The following is a 24,021-nucleotide window of genomic DNA, read 5'->3' on the forward strand; positions in this document are numbered from 1 at the left end:
GTAGTCGTGGCCGAGTGGTTAAGGCGATGGACTAGAAATCCATTGGGGTTTCCCCGCGCAGGTTCGAATCCTGCCGACTACGTGTTTATATCGGTTTTGATTCCCTGATCATTCCCACGGATACAGATTGTAAAAAGCCAGTCGAAACACAGATCTCTGTTCGCCGCCTGCAAAGCACAGGAAGATCCCCTGTGTTCCGCATTTATTCAGGCGGCCTTTGTTCGGCTGTTATCCGAAATGTTGGTGGTTCCAAACTATCTAGGGGCGCTGTTGATCCAGTGGCCTTTGTTGTTCGTTTTGTGCGCTCCGTGCTGTCCCTAATACATTCATTATAAAAGACATAACCACATACAGAAAACAGAACACTACCACGACCTGTCTTGTTTACATTCATGTTGCCATAAACTGAATATATTGTAAACGGACGATCAAACCAACAGAAACGCTAACAGGGCACCAATGTATTTCATGTTTAAATTTATGTTATCGCCACTTGAACCAGAAAGACAAATTCACTCAACTTCACTCACACCAACACTGACTGATTCCACAACTCACTTTCAAACTCGACATTTCATGCTGCCGACATTTTTGCTTTGTTGTTATTATTATGACTTTCTCAGATCAAGCTGGTAAAACCTGAAGTCCGGGCGTACTGACGCACAGTCGTTCCTCAATAACTACGGACTGCCGACCATTCTGGTGGCGTATAGTACAGTGGCTTTCAGGAGATTTACAGAAATATTGGTTTGCCGTCCTGACTATTTAATACTATTGCGCAGTGATTATGAGATGATAGTTGTTGTTGTTGATATTACCATTGGGACAATCTACACCCTATTCATGTTAGATAGTCTTTCAATTTCTTCTTTTAATTCAGCATTTTTCTGTTGCTTTTCAGTTGTTAATTGTTGTAAGTTATGTGTGTTTGCAATGACTATATCGATTATGTACGTTGTTACTGCTTTTTTATCCAGTAATATTATATATCTAGACGGTTATTATGGATTGTCCTATCTGTAAAAATGGATCAGACAAAAATTAATGTGTAGGACTCTGACCCTAATCAAGAGCAGGTTTGTATATACAGTAAGGCGTGGTGTCTTTTATGAGTTTGTATTTTAAAGCAAGATTTTGGTGAGTGATGTTTGTCAATTGATTGTCCCCGTGTAAGTAATCAGATTGAGTTAAATTGCTGCCCAATCCTGTAATGTGTTGGATTATTTCTCGTGGCTCTTGTCATTTTCGGCATTTATAGTCAGTAATTTGTAGGAAGTTTATTATGTTTTTCTAATATTTTTCGGTTACCCACTTGGCACTGCAATGCCACAAGGCATCTGCATCTGTTTCTGTATCTGTATCTGTATCTGGGAAGAGGTCTCCAGCTCTGAGCCAAGCGTTCCACGTTTCCTTCTTCACAGCCTGTCTGTTCAGAACATGGGGATGATTTCACAAATTGCACTGCAGATGCTGTGGTCAATTCAAGACGTACAAAAAAGCTGGATGAACTCAGCAGGTTGGGCAGCATCCGTTGAAAGAAGCAGTCAACGTTTCGGGTTGGAACTCTTCGTCAGGACTAAAGAAGGAGGGGAAAGTGGCCCTATAAAGAAGGTGGGGAGAGGGTGGAAAGCCAATCAGAGGAAAGATCAAGTAGTGGTGGAGTGGAAGCAGGGAGGGAATAGGCAGGAGGGGTGAAGAAGGAATCTAAGGGATTCCTAATTGGAGCTGAGGCCGTATTGGAACGCCCGATACAGTAGATGGCCCAGACAAACTCACAGCGGAAGTATTTCCTCACCTGGAAGGACTGTTTGGGACCCTGAATATTGTGAGGAGCAGGTGAATGGACAGGCTCAGCACTTCTTCCGTTTGGATAAACACCGGAAGGGAAATCAGAAAGGAGTGTGTAGTCGTGGCCGAATTGTTTCGCGATGCACCCGGGATCCATTGGGATTTCCTCCTGCAGCTTCGAGTCCTGATATCTGTGCATTTCCAACATTTTCAGTTTGATATTGTCCGTGACCCTCTGACGCAAACCGGTCATGTAGACGGTGAAAAACCGGGTCCAGGTCAGCAGCAATTGTTGGTCACGTTCTGCAACACAGATTGAACCATTTATTCCTACTTTCCACAAAACTGGCCTCTGCGTCGCATCGGTGACCGCGTCCGGCTGTTAACCGAAAGGTTGGCGGCTAATTACCCGACAGATGTTTCTACTCTGTTGTGTTTCATTGCCAGCTGGGAAACGCTGTGCTGAACGGAGGCCGGGGCTCCCAACTGCTGCCGCGATGGGAATTTGAACTGTTATATTTCAGACGCGTGCCGAGATACAGTGAAAACCTTCTCCGTTCATACTGTTCATAGGGATGAAATCATTACACAGTGCATTGAGATCACACAAGGTAAAGCAATAACAGAATGCAGAATAAAGTGTAACATCGACAGGGAAAGAACAGTGCAGGTAAATAATAAGCTGCAGCATCATATCGAGGTGGATTGTGAGGTCAAACGTACACCTTATCGTACTAAGGAAAGATTCAGTAGACAAAATAGCGGGACTGAAACTTTCCATGAGACTGTGATACGTTATTTCAGACTTTTGTGCTTTCCGCCCGATGGAAGAGGGGAAAGGAGATAATATCCGGGATGCGGGGTGTCTTTGGTCTGAAATCTGTCTTCGATTTGAGCAGAAAGTGTGTGTTTCCTCGAGCGGAATCCTTGGAACTAACGATTAGCCGGAACTAATGTTGTGTTTTTCATTTAATTTGGGGTCCTCGATCGTTCAATCGGAGTCTAGTTGGTTTCATCCAAGATGAAGGATATGAATTCAGTCTCTGATTTACTACACTGAACGATAATTAATAAAACGCTTTGACTCACAGAAAATCGCCCATGAATTAGTGTGAGTGGACGACTTGGTCCCAAGAGTTCCATGCACATAGTGCTCTAAAAGAGGTTATTTTTAGAGTATGAAATTGTATTTTAAAAGGCCGAGAATCGAACTCAGGTCTACTGGTTAGAAAGCAGCTATGCTCACCACTATACCTCAATCACCTCATGATCGAATGATTCGGGTACCGACCGTCTCCTTTGCTATAAGATTCCGTTCTGTAACTCGTTTATCAGTTTCCGAGCTGCTTTCTGAAGGATCATTCCTCACTCAGGTGCAGTCCCTATTCCGACCAATAGATGTCGGGTCATTCCCACAGACCGGAGAAACACAACACTCTGTGTTCAGACTGCAGGGAAAAGCAAGTCAAGTCGTCATTTTAATTGTCATTCCGACCATAACTGCTGGTACAGTACGTAGTAAAAATGAGACAACGTTTTTCAGGACCATGGTGTTACATGACACAGTACAAAAACTATACTGAACTACGTAAAAAAAAACAACACCGAAAAAAAACTACACTGACTACAGACCTACCCAGGACTGCATGAAGTGCACAAAACAGTGTAGACGTTACAATAAATTATAAAGACTACAATAGGGCAATGTGTCAGTCCAGGCTCTGGTTATTGAGGAGTTTGATAGCTTGGAATAAGAAACTGCTACATAGTCTGGTCGTGAGAGCCAGAATGCTTCGGTGCCTTCTCCCAGATGGCAGGAGGGAGGAGAGTTTGTATGAGGGGTGCGTGCGGTCCTTCATAATGCTGTTTGCTTTCCTGAAGCAATCTATGGTGTAAAAGTCCGTGATGGCGGGAAGGGAGACCCCGATGATCTTCTCAGCTGACCTCACTATCCATTGCAGATTCTTGCGATCCGAGATGGTGCAATTTCCGAACCAGGCAATGATGCAGCTGCTCAGGATGCTCTCAATACAATTCCTGTAGAATGTGATGAAGTTGGGGGTGGGGGGCTGTGTGGGAGTTGGACTTTACTCAGCCTTCGCAGAAAGTAGAGACGCTGCTGCTCTTTCTTTGCGATGGAGCTGGTGTTGAGGGACCAAGTGAGAATCTCCGACAGTTCAACACTAAGAAATGTGGTGCTCTTAACGATCTCTACCGAGGAGCCGTCTATGTGCAGCGGGCAGTGATCTCTCCGTGCTCTCCTGAAGTCAACAAACATTTCTTTTGTATTATTCACATTCAGAGACAGGTTGTTGGCTGTGCACCAGTCCGTTACCCGCTGCACCTCCTCTCTGTAAACTGACTCGTCGTTCTTGCTGATGAGACCCACCACAGTCGTGTCATCGGTGAACTTGATGATGTGGTTCGAGCTGTGTGTTGTAACACGGTCGTGGGTCAGCAGAGTGAACAGCAGTGGACAGACAACGCAGCCTGGGGGACCCCGTGTTTACAGTGATTGTGTTGGAGATGTTGCTCCTGATCCGGACTGACTGAGGTTTCCCAGTCAGGAAGTCTGGGATCCAGTTGCAGAGCCCCTATAGGCTCAGCTTTCCAATCAGTTTCTGAAGGATGATTGTGTCGAATGCTGAACTGAAGTCTATGAACAGCATCTGAACGTATGTGTCTCTTTTGTCGAGATGGGTTTGGTCCAGGTGGAGGGTGATGGCAATGGAGTCGTCTGTTGAGCGGTTGGGACGGTACGTAAACTGCAGAGGGTCTAGTGAGGGGAGCAGCAGGGTCCTGATATGCTTCATGACGAGCCTCTCGAAACACGTCATGATAATGGACGTGAGTGCAACGGGACGGCAGTCATTTAGGCAGGACACTGAAGACTTCTTCGGCACCGGAACGATGGTGGCGGCTTGGGAAGCACATTGGAACGGTGGCGCTGCTCAGGGAGATGTTGTAGATGCCACTGAGAACATCTGCTAGCTGGTCTGCACATCCTCTGAGCACTCTACCAGGAATGTTGTCTGGTCCAGCAGCCTTCCGTGTGACCCTTCCGTGGGTTCTTCTCACATCGGCCACGGTGACACAGCAGCTGGTCATTTGTAGGAGGTGTGGGGGGGGTGGACTTCCTCGCCGCCACGTCATTTTCCAGCTCAAAACGGGTGTAGAAGTTATTCAGCGCGTCTGGGAGGGAGGCATCACCCGCACAGTCAGGTGATGTCCTGTAATTGGTCATGTCCTGGATGCACTTCCACATGCGCCGCGTGTCGCCGCTGTCCTGGAAGTGGGTGTGTATTCGCTGGGCGTGTGCACGCTTTGCCCTCCTGATGGCCCGGGACAGTTTGGCCCTTGCTGTTGTTATGGTTGCCTTGTCGCCTGCTCTGAAGGCGGAGTCACGGGTCCTCAGCAGCGCACGCACCTCCAAGGTCATCTATGGCTTCTGGTTAGCGCGTATAGTGATGGTCGTGGACAGAGTAACATCATCAATGCACTTGCTAATGTGGCTAGTTACTGATGCCGTGTACTCTTCTAAGTTGGTGGAGTCGCCATCAGTTGAACATCTGAACATATATCGCTGAACATCTGCCAGTCAGTGTGCTCAAAGCAGTCTTGAAGAGCAGAGATTTTCAGGTTTTCACCTGCTTCTGAACTGGTCTGGAGCGCCTGACGAGCGGTCTGTATGCTGGGATTAGCGTAACAGAGATGTGGTTTGAGTAACCGAGTTGGGGGGGGGGGGTGGTGGTGCTCCGCCCGGGACGCGTCAGGGATATTTGAATAAACTAGGTCCAACGCGTTCTCCCTCCTCGTTGCAAGGTCCACATACTGATGAAATTCGGGGAGCAAATCGACTCTTGAGAGAGTCGGAGCTAGAAATGGTTCCCTGTCTCACGCATCAGAGAAGGGGAAAACAAATCCTGATTATAAATGTTTCAAACAATTGAAAGAACACGCAGTTGGATGTTAATAGGAGCCCTTCCTTTGGCCAGTCATTGAACTCATTAACTGACTGAATCGCTAAAGAATCCTGAGACCCCTCCAGTCACACAGTGAGAGGGGATGTGTGAAAGGCGCCTGCTCTACACTCAACAAACAGACATCAAAGTGACTCTGTGAGCTATCTTATACCCTGACATCCGTATGATCGCCCTGATGAAGGGTCTCCAACAGAAACGTCGACTGTTTACTCTTTTCCATTGATGCTGCCTAGACTGCTGAGTTTCTCCAGTATTTTGTGTGCGCTACTTTGATTTCCAACATCTACAGATTTTCTCTTGTTTGTAATCCGTATTGCAGATTCAATATCTCCTTTATTCCTTATCAGTGTGGTGGTTAACTCCCCTCCAATCAATCGGTAGACTAGGGTTCGACACCCTATCGCGTCGACATTTTCCCTGCTGGAAATGAAAACTGGAAATACAGGTTTTTTTTGAATAAAACAAAACCGTGTTCAATCGGTCATTTGGAATATGAAACAATCCAGTCAGCAGATAGCCCGGGACGGGAGAGTTTATCGAGAACGTTGTGTTCAGCACCTTTTCTCTAGTAATCCATGAACGGGTCTATAATTGAGCGCCGTTCGGCGTTACACTCGGTGACCGATTCTGTCACTTCGAAACATTAAACAGGGGCTGTTGCTGTGAGATAAAAACTCACACACATCCCAGCACTCATGCCGATTCCCTCATGTCCGACTGACTGACGAATGCAGGGAGAACAGCTGAAACACTTTGGAAAGAACTATGCGAAATGGGCAATATGTTTAATGCCCGGTTTAAATCCACCCTGACCCTCCCACAGCCTCGGACCCTCCGAACAGACGCTCGGAAAGTGAAAAGAGGGAAGGAACGGCGATGTTTCGCTCTAAGACCTCATTGATACATGAGAGCGTGCGCAGCGTCGTTCCGCCCCTTGACCTGATTGACAGGTCAGCAGAACACGTGCCCGGGAGCGGTTTTACAGCAGCCGGGAGTAGAGAGCTCCTGGGCCCGGGAGTAGGGCGCTACTGGTGTCCTGCTTCCACCGGCAGCGTATCGCTTCGAGAGCAGTTCGACAGACAGGCTCAGAGATCGGCACTGACTCTGTATATGGCGGTTCCGAGAAAGAGGCGGAGTGTAACAGCGATTGAACTCGAAATGCGAAGTGAGTAGGTAGAAAGAAGCTTTTCCCGGGCTGGGGTAGGTGGGGCGGTGAAGGCGGGGTGGGAAGGAGCTGCCGGTGTCGTGCATTGCTGGCTCTTCAGCCCATACAAGGGGAGAAATCCATGTTTATTCCAAGTGTCCTCGTGTTTAGACCTTTCGTCAGGACTAACTGAAAGAAAAGATAGCAAGAGATTTGAAAGTAGGAGGTGGATGGGGAAATCCCAAATGATAGGAGAAGACCGGAGTGGGTGGGGTGAATATAAGAGCTGGAAAAGTGATTGGCAAAAGCGATACAGAGCTGGAGAAGGGAAAGTATCATGGGACAGGAAGCCTATGGAGAAATAAAGGGGGATGAGAGCACCAGACGGAGATGGAGAACAAGCAACCGAGTGATGGGCAGAGTGAGAAAAAAAGGAGGGGGAAATAAATAAATCAGGGATAGTGTAGGAGGGGCATTAACGGAAGTTAGAGAATACAATGTTCATGCCATCAGGTTGAAGACTACCAAGACGGTATATAAGGTGTTGTTCCTCTAACCTGAGTGTGGCTTCATCTTGACAGTAGAGGAGGCTATGGATAGACATATCAGAATGGGAGTGGGACGTGGAATTAAAATGTGTGGCCACTGGGAGATCCTGCTTTCCCAAGCTTTCTCTGTCTATCCACGGTCCCAGAATAGGAACACTGCAATCAATTAACGTTGCTCAGTCTCCTTCATCCTTCAACGCTGGCAGATGGTATCTATTTGGTACTACATACGCCAAATTGTAATTACCCCTTAACACCGTTGGCTCAGACTTGAGACACCATTCATATGGAAAGGGGATGCCCTGGGACAATAAATACAGTAGGCCTGCTAGCCGACTCTGTCAGTGCCATCAACAGAAGTTTCATATATCACTGGTGACATAGGTATTGTACGTACAGTTACCTAAATCTGATCCCACTGCCCGTAGTTGCAACTACAGACTTCATGGGCATTCATGCAGTCCATTATAAGAAATTTAATGTCAGCGTTCAAAACAGTTCCATTGGTAAGTGTAATTTCTCGGGGCAGTTCATTCCAGTGCTCCCTTCACAGATCTAACACTGTTACCAAATTAAAACACAGACTCAATCTTGCCCGAACCTCGTCACCTCCATTTAACCTTCAGCAGAGCGCTGGCATCGATCGGAGCTTGTGTCCTCCTCGCTCTCAGCAAAGGATCCACCGCCTCGCCACGGTTCAGCCAAATCGAATTGTCTTCAATTCCAAAGGGAAGTTACACGGTATTACGTACGATGGTAAACCCAAATTGCTGGAAGAACACCGCAGGTCAGGCAGTATTTATGGAAGAAGTACTTTTTTTCCATAGAGGCTGTCTGACCGGTGAAATTCCTCCACCATTTTGTGTTTGTTGCTTGAATTTCCAGCATCTGTAGATTTTCTCTTGTTGCGAATTGCGATGATCGTTTGCCAGAAAAAGTGTGATGAAAAAACAGCAATGAACCCCAGGATACTGAACACCATCCCCTGCCAGTGAAGTTGGAAACCATCCCTTTGACATAGATCACACCTGCACAGATGAAGTCCCAGAGATTGGATAAATGCAAGTGGGCTTTCTCCACGGGGGGATGAGTGACTACAACCAGAGCTCATGAGTTAAGGGTGAATGGTGAATGTTCAAGGAGAACAGAAAAGGAAATTTTTTCACTCAGATGGTTGTGAGAGTGTTGGGACGAGCTGACAGAATGAGTGGTGCATGCAAGTTTGATTTCAATATTTAAGAGAAATTCGGATAGTTGCGGGCATGGTAGGGGTATGGAGCGATATGGCTCCAGTGCAGGTCGATGGGATTAGGCATATTAAATGATGCAGCACGGATCAAATGGAACAAAGGGCCTGTTTCTGTGCTGGACTTTTCTATGACTCCATGAATCTATGATCCAGAACCTTGAAACCATGCTCCTGCACCAGCTCCTCAGCCACACATTCATCTGCTATGATCACTCGCACCTGAAAAAGCCAACAGGAATGTTAGACTTCAAATCACAACCATGCCCCCCACTCAATAAAAATAACATGACGCCAACAAGAAAGAAAATATTTTCTTAAACACTGAAGGAGAATAATAATAACAGTCATCACGAATGTCGAAAATACTGTAACCCTGTCAGTTTCACGGAGCTCGTACTCACTCTGTAGGGGCCTTCAGACGCAAAGGCGTGGTCTCAGGACCGATAAGTCCTCTCACTAAAATTGCCACAGATAATCCATTGGAATAATTCAAGAAACAGGTTCCACCGAGATTCGAACTCGGATCGCTGGATTCAGAGTCCAGAGTGCTCACCATTACACCATGGAACCAGATGTGTTTATTGCGAACGACAAAAAGAAGATGAATCTTACGGTAGTATGTGGTGACACGTGTAAACATTGACAGTATATTTACATTGAACTTTACACTTCATAGAGCATGTCTTGTGAGAACATGTTGAGGAAGGGAGCAGTTTTCTCTTTGCAGGCAGCTGGATGAGACGTGATTTGAAAGAGGTATACAAGATGCGGACTTACTGGGAGAGCTCAGTCAGTCCGGATCGACAGCAGCATCTCCAACACCATCGCACTGGAGCACGGGGGCCCCCCAGGGCTGTGTGGGTTTCCACTGCTGTTCACTCTGCTGACCCACGACTGTGCAGCAATACACAGATCGAACCACATCATCAACTTCGCCGATGAGACGACTGTGGTGGGTGAGACGATGAGTCAGCATACAGAGAGGAGTTGCAGCGGCTAACGGACTGGTGAAGAGCCAACAACCTGTCTCTGAATGTGAACAAAACAAAAGAAATGGTTCTTGACTTCAGGAGGGCACGTAGTGACCACCCTCCGCTGAACATCGACAACTCCACGGTAGAGATCGTTAAGAGCACCAAATCTTTGGGGTTCACCTGACGGAGAATCTCACCTGGTCTCCCAACACCAGCTCCATAAAGCACATCAGAGCCTCTACTTTCAGCGAAAGCTGAGAAAAGTCCATTTCCCACCCCCGTCCTCACCAGATTCTACAGAGGATATACCCAGAGGACCCTGAGCAACTGCATCACTGCCTGGTTCGGGAACTGCACCGTATCCGATCACAGGACCCTGCAGCGGATAGTAAAGTCAGCTGAGAAGATCATCGGGGTCTCTCTTTCCGCTTTACAGACATTTACACTACACGCTGCACCCGTAAATCCAACGGCACTGTGAATGATCCCACGCAGCTCTCATATAAAATCTTTTCCCTCCTGCCATCTGGAAAAAAAAATACCGAAGCATTGGGGCACTCGCGACCAGACTGTGCAACAGGTTCTTCCAACAATCCATCAGAATCCTTAATACTCAGCGTCCAGACTGACAGCTTGTTAGGGTCCGGTCCGGAGCCTGCCTTCCGGGTCTTGCTTCGGTCCGAGGACGCAGGACTCCGGGCCTTACCGTCAGCCCTCCTGTCACCCGGAGCCGTTGGTTCATCTTGGCTTAAGGAGGTACACCGGTCGCCTATTTAGGGGCAGGTGTTTATAAGGGGCTCGGGGACTGAGCCTAGTTGGGGGGTTGGCCTGCTTCAAGCCGCACTGTACCTGGTCCGCCGGCTCTGCGTCCGGCTCTGTACCTGGTCCGCCGGCTCTGAGTCCCTCTCTGTACCTGGTCCGCCGGCTCTGCGTCCCGCTCTGTACCTGGTCCGCCGGCTCTGCGTCCCGCTCTGTACCTGGTCCGCCGGCTCTGAGTCCCTCTCTGTACCTGGTCCGCCGGCTCTGAATCCCGCTCTGTACCTGGTCCGCCGGCTCTGAGTCCCGCTCTGTACCTGTTTCGACCGCTCCGGATCCGGTTCTGCCCTGGTTGCCGCCCTGCTCTGTGTCTGTTCTGTACGGTTGGTCTTGTTCCCCTACTTCTCTCGTGTGCGCTGGTCCCGCTGTTCCGCTTTATTCGCCTTGCGTGCGCCGTCGCGCTGTCGGCTTGTCTTTTCCTATTTCCCGGTGTATCCCGGTGATCCTGCTGCTCACCCTATACCCAGCTCATTTCTGTTCACTTGCCACCGTCGGGTAAGCTAGGCCCTCGCCGTGACCCCTCGGGTGGTTCTGTCCATTCCTGTCCCTTGCCTCCGTCGGGTAAGCCTGTCGTTGCCGTTACCCTACGGGTAGTTCTGTCGTTTACTACCCCTCACCTCTGATGGGTTGTGCCCCGCAACTGCCCAGGTATCTGTGCCTTGCCCAGGCCTTCGTGCTTCTGCCCGGGAAGCGGCCTTCCCCGGGATCCATGCGGCCGCCCTGAAGACTCCGATTTCTTCCCACCCCTTGCTCCCTACGGGTTGCGCCCGCACCTGCCCAGGTGTTCCGCGTCTTGCCCGGGGCCTCCGTGTTCCTGCCTCGGAGGCGGCTGTGCCCAGGAGTTATGCACCCGGCCAGGCGGCTCCTGCCTGCCTGAACTCCGGGATCGTGCTCTGCCTCGTGTGAACTCCGGGATCGAGCCCCGCCTCCATTACCCCTTGCATGCCATGGCATCTCCATTCTGTCCTACCCCTAGTTCTTCAGTGCCTGTGTCCTGCATTTGGGTCCATTCCATATCCGCTCCTGACAGAACGACCCCTATCCCAGGCATGGACCCAGCATCGCAGGCACTGGAGTCTAGTTCCCGTGATTACAGGTGGTCTCTCCAGCCTGTACATTTCGCCCACCCCACCGACCCGTAACGTCCATAGCCGGACAGACCTTCCTTGGTCGCCAGGAGACTCCCTTGCCGGGGGAGTACTATTAGGGACCGGTACGGAGCACGCCATCCGGTTCTTGCTCCGGTCCACGGACACCGGACTCCGGGCCTTGCAGCGAGCCCTCCTGTCACCCGGAGCTATTGGATCATCTTGGCTAAGGAGGTACACCTGTCGCCTATTAGTTTCAGGTATTTATAAGGGGCTCGGAGACTGAACATAGTGAGGGAGTCGTCCTGCTCCGAAGCATGTTTAACCCGCTCTGTACCTGGTCCGCCGGCTCTGAATCCTGCTCTGCCCTGGTTACCGGCCTGCTCTGTATTTGTTCTGTCCGGTTGGTATTGTTCTCCTGCTGCTCTCGTGTGCACTGGTCCCACCGTTCCGCCTTATTCGCCTTGTCCGCGCCGTCGCGCTGTCTGCTAGCCTTTCTCCATTTCCCTGTGTATCCCGGTTGTCCTGCTGCTCACCCTGGACCGAGCTCCCTTCTGTTCCCTTGCCTCCGTCGGTACCAGGCGGTCGCCGTGACCCCTCGGGTTGTTCTGACCCTTCCTGTCCTTTGCCCCCGTAAGCCAGGCATTTGCCGTTACCCTACGGGTGGTTGTTCAAACCCACCCCTCACCTCTGATGGGTTGTGCCCTGCACCTGCCCAGGTGTCCCCGTCTTGCCCAGGCCTCTTTGTTTCCGCCTGGGAGGCAGTCCTGCCCGGTATCCATGTGGGGGCAGTGACAGAGAACAGAACGTATGCCTGGTGCCAGAGATTTTGGGCAAAGCACCAGATGATTAGTTCATGTCAATATTCCTCAATCTGAAAGTGATGCAGTAAAGAAAGTTCAGGAGGATGCGCTGATATTCCACGGCATGTTCATAGCAAGCTGGTGGGAGCGTTGGGACTCTCACCAGACTGGATGGGATACATCAGAGTTTACTGGGTGAATGAGGCAGGATAGCAGATTTCAGTAGCCTTCATGGAGATCTTTGTAGATTATTTTTAATTGCACTGGTGACTCTCTCTTTAGCCAGCGGCTTAATATAGGGGAGATAACCCCCGGCCCGGCCAGACTGAAGAAATCTCGTTCGGGTGGATGCTGCGCGATGTGTCCCCTGTTACAATTCAGTACGGAAATACCAAACAATACACATACACGAGGAAATCTGCAGATGCTGGAAACTCAAACAAAAACACACAAAAATGATGGTGGAACACAGCAGGCCAGGCAGCATTTATGATACACAATATGCGATTAAACGATTAGGCTTTATGGTTCTTACTTTGACTATATGGTTAGTTAAAAAAAAACGAAAAAAAAGAAAAGGGCCTAATCATATGAAACAGTCTGTTGCACAAAGTTGGAGCTCACCGATAAGTCGATTATCCAGAATCAACCTCCTCCAATCGCCGCTGCCCTTCGGGCCTTCGCTCCAAATCTAAAACGTCCGGTGTTCTACCAAATCTCCCCATTCTCGACTTCTCTACTCATCTCTCCCCGGTCAGAAGTCCGCGAAAGTCTCTCTTACAGCTCACAAAAATGAACAACATTCCTAAGCCCGTTATTTCGAGTCATAACGCAAACCTTGCAGCTACAGATAAACCATTACATTATCTGTGAAACCCTGCAGCCTGTTACACAGAGAATTTTGCAGAGGGCACTTGATGAGCTAATATTGTTTCCCTGTTTAACAAGGCAATAGAGACAATCCAGGAAATGGTTGACTCGTGCATTAATCGTTATGTTAATTCTTACTCATAGAAACAACTCACATTGGCAAAAGCATTTTTTGTCAGGGTAGTCAACATGGCTTTGTGTGGGTGAGATTATATTTACAAACCTGATCACATGTTTCATGTAAAATGGTTGATTGATGAGGGCCAGACTGTTGATATTGTATTGATCGAATTTGAAAAGCTTTCAAAAAGGCCTTTCATGGTGGGCTCATCCAGAGCATTTAGGCTCGGTGGAGATTGCAAACTGAAAGCAATGGTTGAAGGGTGTTAAACTAACAGGAGATCTGTGGACAGAGGCGTTCCAGAAGGATCAGTGCTGGGAACTGAATTTCAATTAAACGGAACTGAATTGTATTGTCTTTATTTTTTGCATTCTTCGCCTACATGAGGAGTAAAAATCTTTACGTTACGTCTCCTTCCAAATATGCAATGTGCAATCATAGTAATTTATAATAATTTACAATGAATAGAACAGTTAAGGTATTATAGTGTGCACTAAATCAGCGCGAGTTTATTAGTCTAATGCCCTGGTGAAGAAGCTGCCCTGGAGCCTTTTGGGCGTAGCTATTATGCTGCGGTATCGCGTCCCGGATGGTAGCCGTTGGAATAGATTGTGATCGGAAAGACTTGGGTCCCCAATGATCCTATGGGCCCTTTATACACACTGGTCCTTGTAAACGTCCTGAATCATGGGGGGGTTCACAACTACAGATGATAAGTATGCAGATGATACTAAAGTAGGTGGCGTTGTGGATAATGAAGTAGGTTTTCAAAGTTTGAAGAGAGATTTAGGCCAGTTAGAAGAGTAGGCTGAGTGATAGCAGATGGAGTTTAATGGTGATATGTGCCAGGTGCTACATTTTAGTAGGAATAATCCAAATAGGACATACATGGTAAATGGTAGGGCATTGAAGAATGCAGTAGAACAGAGTGATCTAGGAATAATGGTGCATAGTTCCCTGAACGGGGAATCTCATGTGGATAGGGTGATGAAGAAAGCTTTTGGTATGTTTGCCTTTATAAATCCTATACATTGAGTATAGGAGTTGGGATGTAATGTTAAAATTGTACAAGTCATTGGTAAGGCCGAATTTCGAGTATTGTGTACAGTTCTGGTCACCGAATTATAGGAACGATGTCAACAAAATAGAGAGAGTACAGAGAAGATTTACTAGAATGTTACCTGGGTGTCAGCACCTAAGTTACAGGGAAAGATTGAACAAGTTAGGTCTTTGTACTTTGGAGCGTAGAATGTTGAGGGGGGACTTGATAGAGGTATTTAAAATTATGAGGGGGTTAGATAGATTTGACGTAGATAGGCTTTTTCCATTGAGAGTAGGGGACAAGCAAGAGGTCATGAGTTGAGACTTAGGGGGCAAAAGTTTAAGGGTAACACGAGGGGGAATTTCTTTACTCAAAGAGTGGTAGCTGTGTGGAATGAGCTTCCAGTAGAAGTGGTAGAGGCAGGTTCGGTTTTGTCATTTAAAGCAGAATTGGATAGGTATACGGACAGGAAAGGAATGTAGGGTTATGGGCTGAGTGCAGGTCAGTGGGATTATGTGAGAGTAAGCGTTCGGCATGGACTAGTAGGGCGGAGATTACCTGTTTCCGTGCTGCAGTTCTGATATGATTATATGGTTATACAGATGCGCTAGGTTGTCTGCACCACTCTCTGCAGACTTCTGCGATTAAGGGAGGTACAGTTCTCATACTAGGCAGTGATGCAGCCAGTCAGGATGCTCCCAATTGTGCCACTATAGAAAGTTCTTAGGATTTGGGCGCCCATACCAAACTTTCTTAACCGTCTGAGTTGAAAGTGGTGCTGTTGTACCTTTTTCACCACACAGATGGTGTGCACAGAACATGTGAGGTCCTCAGTGATGTGAATGCCTAGGAATTGGAAGCTGTTTAACCTCTCAACTCCAGATCCACTGATGTCAGCAAGGTATAGCCCGTCTCCATTCCTCCTGTAATACGCAAGCAGCTCCTTTGTTTTTTCGACATTGAGGGTGAGGTTGTTTTCTTGAGACCACTGTGTCAGAGAAGAGACTTTTTCCCTGTAGGCTACCTTGTTACTGTTTGAAATTGGGCCAATCCATGTAGTGTCGTCGGCGAATTCAATTAGTATATTGGAGCTGTGTGTGGCGATCCAGACATTGGTGTACAGGGAGTAAAGGAGGGGATTCAGTAAGCAGCCCTGAGGGGCTCCTGTATTGTCAGTCAGAGGGTTTGAGTTTAGGGAGCCCTCTCTTACAAAATGCTGATGATCTGACAGGAAATCCAGGATCCAGCAGCACAAGGCAGGGTCAGGGCCGAGGTCTTAGAGCTTGTTGTCCAGCCTAGATGGAACTATGGTGTTAAATGCTGAACTGTAGAGTCCAAGACAGCATTCTCACATAAGTATCCTTCTGGTAATTACAAATTACTATAAATTACACATCGCACATTTAGACGAAGACGTAGTGTAAAGGTTCGTACTCCTCATGTAAAGGATACAAGAATTAAAGTCAATTAAATTCAATTCAATGTGTTGTTTGCGCTCTTTATGAATGGTTTGGATGTGAAAGTAGAAGGCGTACTTGGTTTGCAAATTATACTAAAATAAGCAGCAGTGTAGATCGTGTAGGGAGCGATATAAAAGTGCAAGGGGATGATCTAGCAGTGTGGCCTGAGGAATCGCCAATGGCCTTCAATCCAGATACATGTGAAGCACAGCATTGTGGGAAATGAAACCAGTGTAGGATTAATACAGTGTAAGCTGGAGCCCAGGGGAGTGTTATGGTACAGAGGGGCCGAGGACTGCAAGTGCACAGTTCACTGAACGCGTGTCACAGGTAGATAGCGTGATGAAGATCATCAGGTTTAGCCGAGCGCCTTCATCAGTCAGGGCACTGAGTGAATAAACGAATAAGGAATGTTGTTGCAGTTATGTAACACGTGGCCGTGGTGTTTCTGAGAATATTCTGCATAAATTTCTTCATTCCTCCAGAGAAATGTTGGTATTAAATTACAAAAAGAATGCAGGGCAGATTCAGCAGATTGTTGCTGGAATTTGAGGCATTTATCAAAAGAAAGTTGCATATGCCTTTGAATGTCGATCGAGGAATGACTTGAGACATGTATATATGAGCATGCGTGGCATGGATAATGTGAGGCTTAGTTGTTTCCCCAGGAAGGGGGTGATTCAAACCAAGAGGGCATTGGTTTGGCAACAGAGCCGAGAGGTTATAAAGTTTTAAATTTTGAAAGATTATAAGCGGATTACCTTTGTGTATAACGATTGGAGGTGGAATTTTTTGAACGCGTCCAGCAGAGCGTTCTGTGCCAGTACATAAATTGTCTCCCTGGATATTGGGCAGAAGGTGGAGTAAAGTGGAAGTGGATGAGCACTTTGGAACTCGTCAGCAGAGAACACGGGATGTTTCAAATTAGTTCCGAGTAGGGTTATGTTTAGTCTGGAAATAGAGGCCATGTCATTAATTTCATTATCATAGGCAGGATCTGGGAAGTATGGATCGAGAGAAGTTATGGTACTGTACCTCGAAAAAGTATTCAGAGGTCAGCGGGAGACGCTCATGGAGTGAGTACTGTTTTAGATTCGCTCCATAACCTTTACTTTTTTTAACCTTTGATCACCCTTACCTACACCAAAAGATTTTTGCTATTTTTTTGGACTTATCGTTAAGAGTTCATTGTGAATTTTTGAAGAAACGCAAACAGAAATGGCTCTTAGATCTAAAGGACGAGAAACTGGGCGGAACCCGAACGGGAATGGAAAGAAGCAAGCTCATCCGCAACGCACTGAATTAACTTATGAACTGTTTATGGAGGTTTTGGATAAAAAATTTGATGAACTACAACAAATTTTTAAACAAGATATAAAGGCTTTTCAAGATTATATGGTTAAGACGGATTCAGTAATTAACCAGCAGCAAGTTCTTATCGCATCTCTGCAAGAGGACGCTCGGAAACGAGATTTGACAATTGAAAAATTGCAACATGATTTATTTCGACCACTAAACTTGTGGAAACACTTAAAGCCAAGAGTGTCGACTTTGAGAATCGGTCCAGAAGACAGAACCTACGTATACTTGGTCTCCCAGACGGCATAGAAAATATTTTCCTCAACTTTTAAAAGATGCGTTTCCGTCGGTTTTTCCAGATAACCCTACGTTACTTGATCGCGCACATAGAATTTGGCGTCGATCATCAAGCGCTCCAGCTAAACCTTCGGTTGTAATTGTCCGGTTTCATTATGTACACGACAAAGAACAACTTATTCGTGTGGCTCTGCGGGTAGGAATGGTTAGATTTCAAGATTACTATTTCCGTTTGGTTGAAGATTTTAGTCCTGAAGTTCTGAAGAAAAGGCTTCTTTTTAAACCTCTGATGTCTGAATGTTATGAGAAAAATCTAAAACCTGCGCTCTTATACCCTGCAAAGCCTAGAATCTCTCCACCGAATGCTCCACTTCAGTTTTCCTTTCTACATCTGAAGCGAGAAGTTATCTGGAGGAGAACTTCCCTACTGCTACAGACTTTAATCTCTAATAATTGAGTGATTCTGATCGTGTAAGATGGTTTTCGATTCCACAAACCAGATTTAGTCTCTGGTTATTGGTGTAGGTTTATCCAATACTTTATATTTAGGTTAAAGTGTGTTTTGTTATATTAATCGTTCCGTTTTATACACTTTAACCATCATACTATATTCTTGACTGTTCTTTTTGTTCCATCGAAGCTGTATTTTTAACCCTTCGAAGGTGAATTCTTTTTTATTAAGATGGTGGTTTTTTGAAAAATATTTTTGGTTTTGTTAAAGATGGCGGTATTTTTTTTCTCTTGTCTTCTTCCTATAATGCATCGCTTATCATAGTTTAAATATTTTTGTTTTGTCTGGGTTATAACCCGATTTATAAGCTTTTAGTGATCATATTTTTTTACAACTAAGTATATTAAGAAGTATGGTTTTAGTATAGTGATTATAATTTTTAAAGTCGGGGTGGTTTTTTTTAATATATATCCTTTATATACGGTGTGGTCTTCCGCTGATATAGGGATAGAATTAGTCTCATTTTTTTTCTTTTTTCTAGCCATATTTTGGCTTTTTCTTTTCTTTTTCTTGTTAAGGTGGGAGATGGTCTGCTTTTCTAATGTTATTTTTCTTTTACCAGTTTGTTTTAGTTTTCTCATTTGGGCTGTTTTTGAACTTCAAATATGTCTACGATGTCGTCACTTCCGGGTACGCTCTTTATTTTTTTGTTTCTCTTCCGGGTGCATGAGTTTATAATTTGGTTAACCCTTTTTATACCAAAGGGTTGATTTTAGAATTATGGCTCAGACCATAATTTTGTGTCTTGGAATACTAATAGTTTAAACCATCCGATTGAACGAAAGAAGATTTTCAAAGTATTTCAAAGACTTAATGCTCATATCATTTTTGTACAAGAAACTCATGTGAGGAAGGAGGACAAATATCGCTTTTTTAGGTCTTGGCGGGGTGGGGGTCAACAGTATCATTCGAATTCGAATGCCAAAGTAAAGGGAGTTTCAATTTTTATTGACTCGTGTTGCATTTGTTCAACACGATATCTTTTCGGATCCGAGTGGTAGATTTTTGTTAATTTCGGGTTTACTTTGTAATAAAAAGATTGCTATGGTTAATGTTTATGCTCCAAATGTGGATTGTCCTGATTTTTTAAAGTCCTTATTTGCTTCTTTACCTAATCTAAATGAATATAAGTTAATAATGGGTGGTGACTTTAACTGTTGTTTAAATACTTTGATGGATAAATCTTTATCTATTCAGACCTTACCCAATAAGTCGGCCACTTGTATTAACTCCTTTTTGACTGATAATGGAGTTTTTGATATTTGGAGATTTCGGCATCCTAACGATTTTCTCACAAGCTTATCATTCTTATTCGAGAATAGATTATTTTTTATTGACTCTTGCTTTATTCTATCGGTAATCGGTTGTAATTATGATATTATAGACAATAGACAATAGACAATAGGTGCAGAAGTAGACCATTCGGCCCCTCGAGTCTGCACCGCCATTCTGAGATCAAGGCTGATCATTCACTATCAATACCCAGTCCCTGCCTTGTCCCCATATCCCTTGATTCCGCTATTCATCAGATATCTATCCAGCTCCTTCTTGAAAGCATCCAGAGAATTGGCCTCCACCGTCTTCCGAGGCAGTGCATTCCACACCTCCACAACTCTCTGGGAGAAGAAGCTCTTCCTCAACTCTGTTTTAAATAACTGACCTCTTATTCCCAATCCATGCCCTCTGGTAATGGACTCTCCCAACATCTGGAACATATTTCCTGCCTCAATCCTATCAAATCCGGTAATTATCTTAAACGTTTCAATCAGATCCCATCTCAGTCTCCTCAATTCCAGCGTGGGCAAGCTCAATCTCTCCAATCTCTCTGCGTAAGACAGCCCTGCCGTCCCAGGAATCAACCTAGTTAATCTACGCTGCACTTCCTCAATTGCCAGATGTCGTTCCTTAAACCTGGAGACAAAAACTGTACCAAATATTCCAGGTATGGTCTCACCAGGGCCCTGTACAAATGCAAAAGGACATCCTTGCTCTTGTACTCAATTCCCCTTGTAACAAAGGCCAACATTCCATTTGCCCTCTTCACTGCCTGTTGCACTTGCTCATTCACCTTCATTGACTGGTGAACTCGGACTCCTAGGTCTCTTTGCATTTCTCCCTTACCTAACTCTACACCGTTCAGACAAAACTCTGCCCTCTTGTTCCTGCTTCCAAAGTGGATAACTTCACATTTATTCACATTGAATGACATCTGCCAAGTATCTGCCCACTCACCCAGCCTATCCAAGTCTCCCTGTATTCTCCTACCGTCCTCTTCCCATGTCACACTGCCACCCAGTTTAGTATCGCCAGCAAACTCGCTGATATAGTTTTCAATGCCCTCATCTAAATCATTGACATAAATCGTAAAGACCTGAGGTCCCAATACAGAGCCCTGTGGTACCCCACTAGTCACCTCCAGCCAGTCCGAGAAACACCCATTCACTGCTACCCTCTGCTTTCTATCTGCCAACCAGTTTTCTATCCATGTTGAAACCCTGCCCCCAATGCCATGAGCTCTGATTTTACTCACCAATCTCCTATGTGGCTCCTTATCGAATACCTTCTGAAAATCTAGGTACACAACATCCACTGGCTTACCCTCATCTAACATCCTTGTTACACCCTCAAAAAACTCCAACAGATTAGTCAAGCATGATTTGCCCTTGGTAAATCCATGCTGGCTCGGCCTAATCCTATTTCTGCCATCAAGATGTGCCACTATTTCGTCCTTAATAATGGACTCAAGCATCTTCCCCACGACTGACGTTAGGCTAACAGGGCGATTGTACTCCGTTTTCTCCGTCCCTCCCTTCTTGAAAAGTGGGATAACATTAGCCACTCTCCGATCTTCAGGAACTGATCCTGAATCTAAGGAACATTGGAAAATGATTACCAATGCATCCGCAATTTCCTGAGCCACCTCTTTTAGAACCCTCGGATGCAGACCATCTGGACCCGGGGATTTATTAGCCTTCAGTCCTACCAGTCTACTCATCACAGTTTCAATCCTAATGTCAATCTGTCTCAATTCCTCTGATATCTTATGACCCCGGCCCATCCATACATCTGGGAGATTGCTTGTGTCCTCCCTGGTGAAGACAGATCTGAAGTAGGCATTAAATTCTGTTGCCATTTCCCTGTTTCCCATAACATTTTCTCCCAATTCTTTCTTCAAGCGGCCAACATTGTTCTTAACTATCTTCTTGCTCTTCACATAGCTAAAAAAGCTTTTGCTATCCCCTTTTATATTCCTGGCTAGACTGAGCTCATACCTGATATTTTCTCTCCGTATTGCTTTTTTAGTTAAGATCTGCTGTTCCTTAAAACTTTCCCAATCATCAGTATTCCCACTCATCTTAGCCCTGTCATACTTCTTTTTCTTTAATGCTATACAATCTCTGACTTCCTTCGTCAACCACTGTGGCCCCTTCCCCCTCTTTGAATCCTTCCTTCTCATTGGAATGAACTGCTTTTGCATCTTTTGTATTATGCCCAAGAATATCTGCCACTGTTGATCCACTGTCTTTCCTGCCAGGGCATCCGCCCATTTAACTTTGACCAGCTCTTCCCTCATGGCTCCGTCGTCTCCTTTATTTAATTGCAAAACTGACACCTCTGATCTGCCCTTATCCCTCTCAAATTGTAGATAAAATCTTATCATGTTATGATCACCACTTCCTAATGGCTCCTTTACTTCAAGATCACATCACTTCCTGTTCATTACACATCACCAAGTCCAAAATAGCCTCGTTCCTGGTTGGCTCAAGCACAAGCTGTTCCAAAAATACATCCCTTAGACACTCCACAAACTCCCTATCCTGGGGTCCAGCACCTACCTGATTCTCCCAGTTCACCTGCATGCTGAAATCTCCCATAACGACTGCATTACCTTTAGCACATGCCAATGTTAACTCCCTAATCAACTTCTACCCAATATCCACGCTACTGTTTGGGGGCTATCTCTGACCATGCTCCATTAAAACTCTGACCATGCTATCTGGGGGCTATCTCTGACCATGCTCCATTAAAACTTTCTATTAAGTTTACGGATACAGCTTCTAATATTAGACAATGGCGATTTGAATCTACCTTTCTGCATGATTCGGACTTTATTAAATTTATGAAGGGACAGATCGATATCTTTTTTTCAACTAATTCCACGGATGATATTTCTTGCGGAACAATTTGGGACACTTTTAAAGCGTATATACGTGGACAGATTATCTCTTACTCCGATGGTCTGAGAAAACGCATTAAGAAGGAAACTCTTTTATTGGTCGATAAAATTAAAGAGATTGACAAGAAATATTCGATCACTCCTAGTAAGGAGCTCTGCAAACAAAGGGTTGAACTTCAAACGGAACATAGTTTATTACTTACATCTCGGATTGAAAATCAATTAATGAAAACCAGATCTGATTTTTATATACATAGTGATAAATCAGGTAAACTGTTAGCTAGTCAGTTGAAGAATGCTTTGGTTAAACGTCAAATTACTAAGATTCGTCAGCAGAATGGGGATTTGACAGTTAACCATGATGAGATAAATAAGTCATTTCAGGACTTTTATACCTCCTTGTATCAATCTGAATTCCCTCAGGATCGTAATTCCATGTGTGATTTTCTTGGGAAATTGTATTTTCCAAAATTATCATCTGATGATCTTTCAATACTAGATACTCCTATTACGGACGCAGAAATCAAAGGGGTTATTTCCTCAATGAATTCTGGGAAAGCACCAGGACCAGATGGGTATACAGTAGAATTTTTAAAATGTTTTTCCGCTAATCTGTCTCCTTGGTTATGTAGGGTTTTTGAAGAAGCAATTAGATTGGGGAATTTGCCACAATCTTTTTATAGAGCTTCCATTTCTTTAATACTGAAGAAAGATAAGGACCCTACTGACTGTGCATCCTATAGACCAATAGCTTTATTGAATGTAGACTCCAAGATCTTTTCCAAGTTACTGGCATCAAGGTTGGAGAAGGTATGACCCCAAATTATTTTGCAAGATCAAACCGGTTTTATTAAAAATCGCTATTTTTTTTTCAATGTTAGGAGATTACTGAATATTGTTTATACTCCTTTCACATCGCAATTCAGAATGTGTTATTTCAATAGATGCGGATAACGCATTTGATAGAGTTGAATGGCCTTACTTATTTCATGTGTTGGAGAGGTTTAATTTTAGTCCGACATTCATTTCCTGGATTAAACTGATTTATCACACTCCAGTAGCCTCAGTGTTAACTAATAATCAAAGATCTCCCTTTTTTCGTTTATTTCGGGGCACTAGACAAGGCTGTCCTCTTAGCCCATTACTATTTAACATTGCTTTAGAAACTTTGGCAATTGCCATCAGAGAATCACAGGATATTTCGGGCTTTAATCGTGGGACAGATGTTCATAAGTTATATCTGTATGCAGATGGTTTGTTATTATTCATTTCTAACCCTGAGAAATCTGTTCCAGCAGTTCTAACATTGTTGGCTCAATTTAGTGAGTTTTCTGGGTATAAGTTAAATCTTAATAAGAGTGAATTGTTTCCTTTGAATAGGCAGGTCCCAATTTATGGAAATTTACCTTTTAAATTAGTTAATGACTCTTTTAATTACTTAGCGATTAAAATCACAAAAAAACATAAAGAATTATTTAGGTTTAATTATTTACCCTTAATTGGTCAGATTAAAGACTTGTTTACTAAGTGGTCACCATCAGCTTTATCTCTGATAGGTAGGATTAATGCTATTATGATGGTTATTTTACCTAAGTTTTTATATATTTTTCAAGCGGTACCAATTTTTATTCCGAAAACTTTTTTTACTAATGTTGATTCAAAAATTTCCTCATATATATGGCAGAATAAAAATCCCATTCTTATTCTTGGACAGTTAATATTAGATATTTGTTATGTTGTTTGAAAGACTGGGATGGATCATTTGGCCCTCATTTGGTGAGTTTGGAAATTAAATCAGTACCAGGTTATGCTCTGGGTTCTGTTTTAGGGTAATCTCTCCCTTTTGCTCTT

At 44.9% G+C, this 24,021-nt stretch overlaps 2 non-coding genes across 2 annotated transcripts; one reads left to right on the top strand and one right to left on the bottom strand.

Annotated features, from left to right (window-relative positions):
• On the top strand, positions 1-82 carry trnas-aga (transfer RNA serine (anticodon AGA)). Its single transcript has one exon. It is a non-coding gene; the product is annotated as a tRNA-Ser (tRNA).
• A 9,128-nt stretch (positions 83-9,210) lies between these two features.
• Positions 9,211-9,282, bottom strand: trnaq-cug (transfer RNA glutamine (anticodon CUG)). Its single transcript has one exon. It is a non-coding gene; the product is annotated as a tRNA-Gln (tRNA).
• Positions 9,283-24,021: the final 14,739 nt, after the last annotated feature.

Source organism: Hypanus sabinus, chromosome 31 (genome assembly GCF_030144855.1).
Source record: "Hypanus sabinus isolate sHypSab1 chromosome 31, sHypSab1.hap1, whole genome shotgun sequence".
NCBI lineage: Eukaryota > Metazoa > Chordata > Chondrichthyes > Myliobatiformes > Dasyatidae > Hypanus > Hypanus sabinus.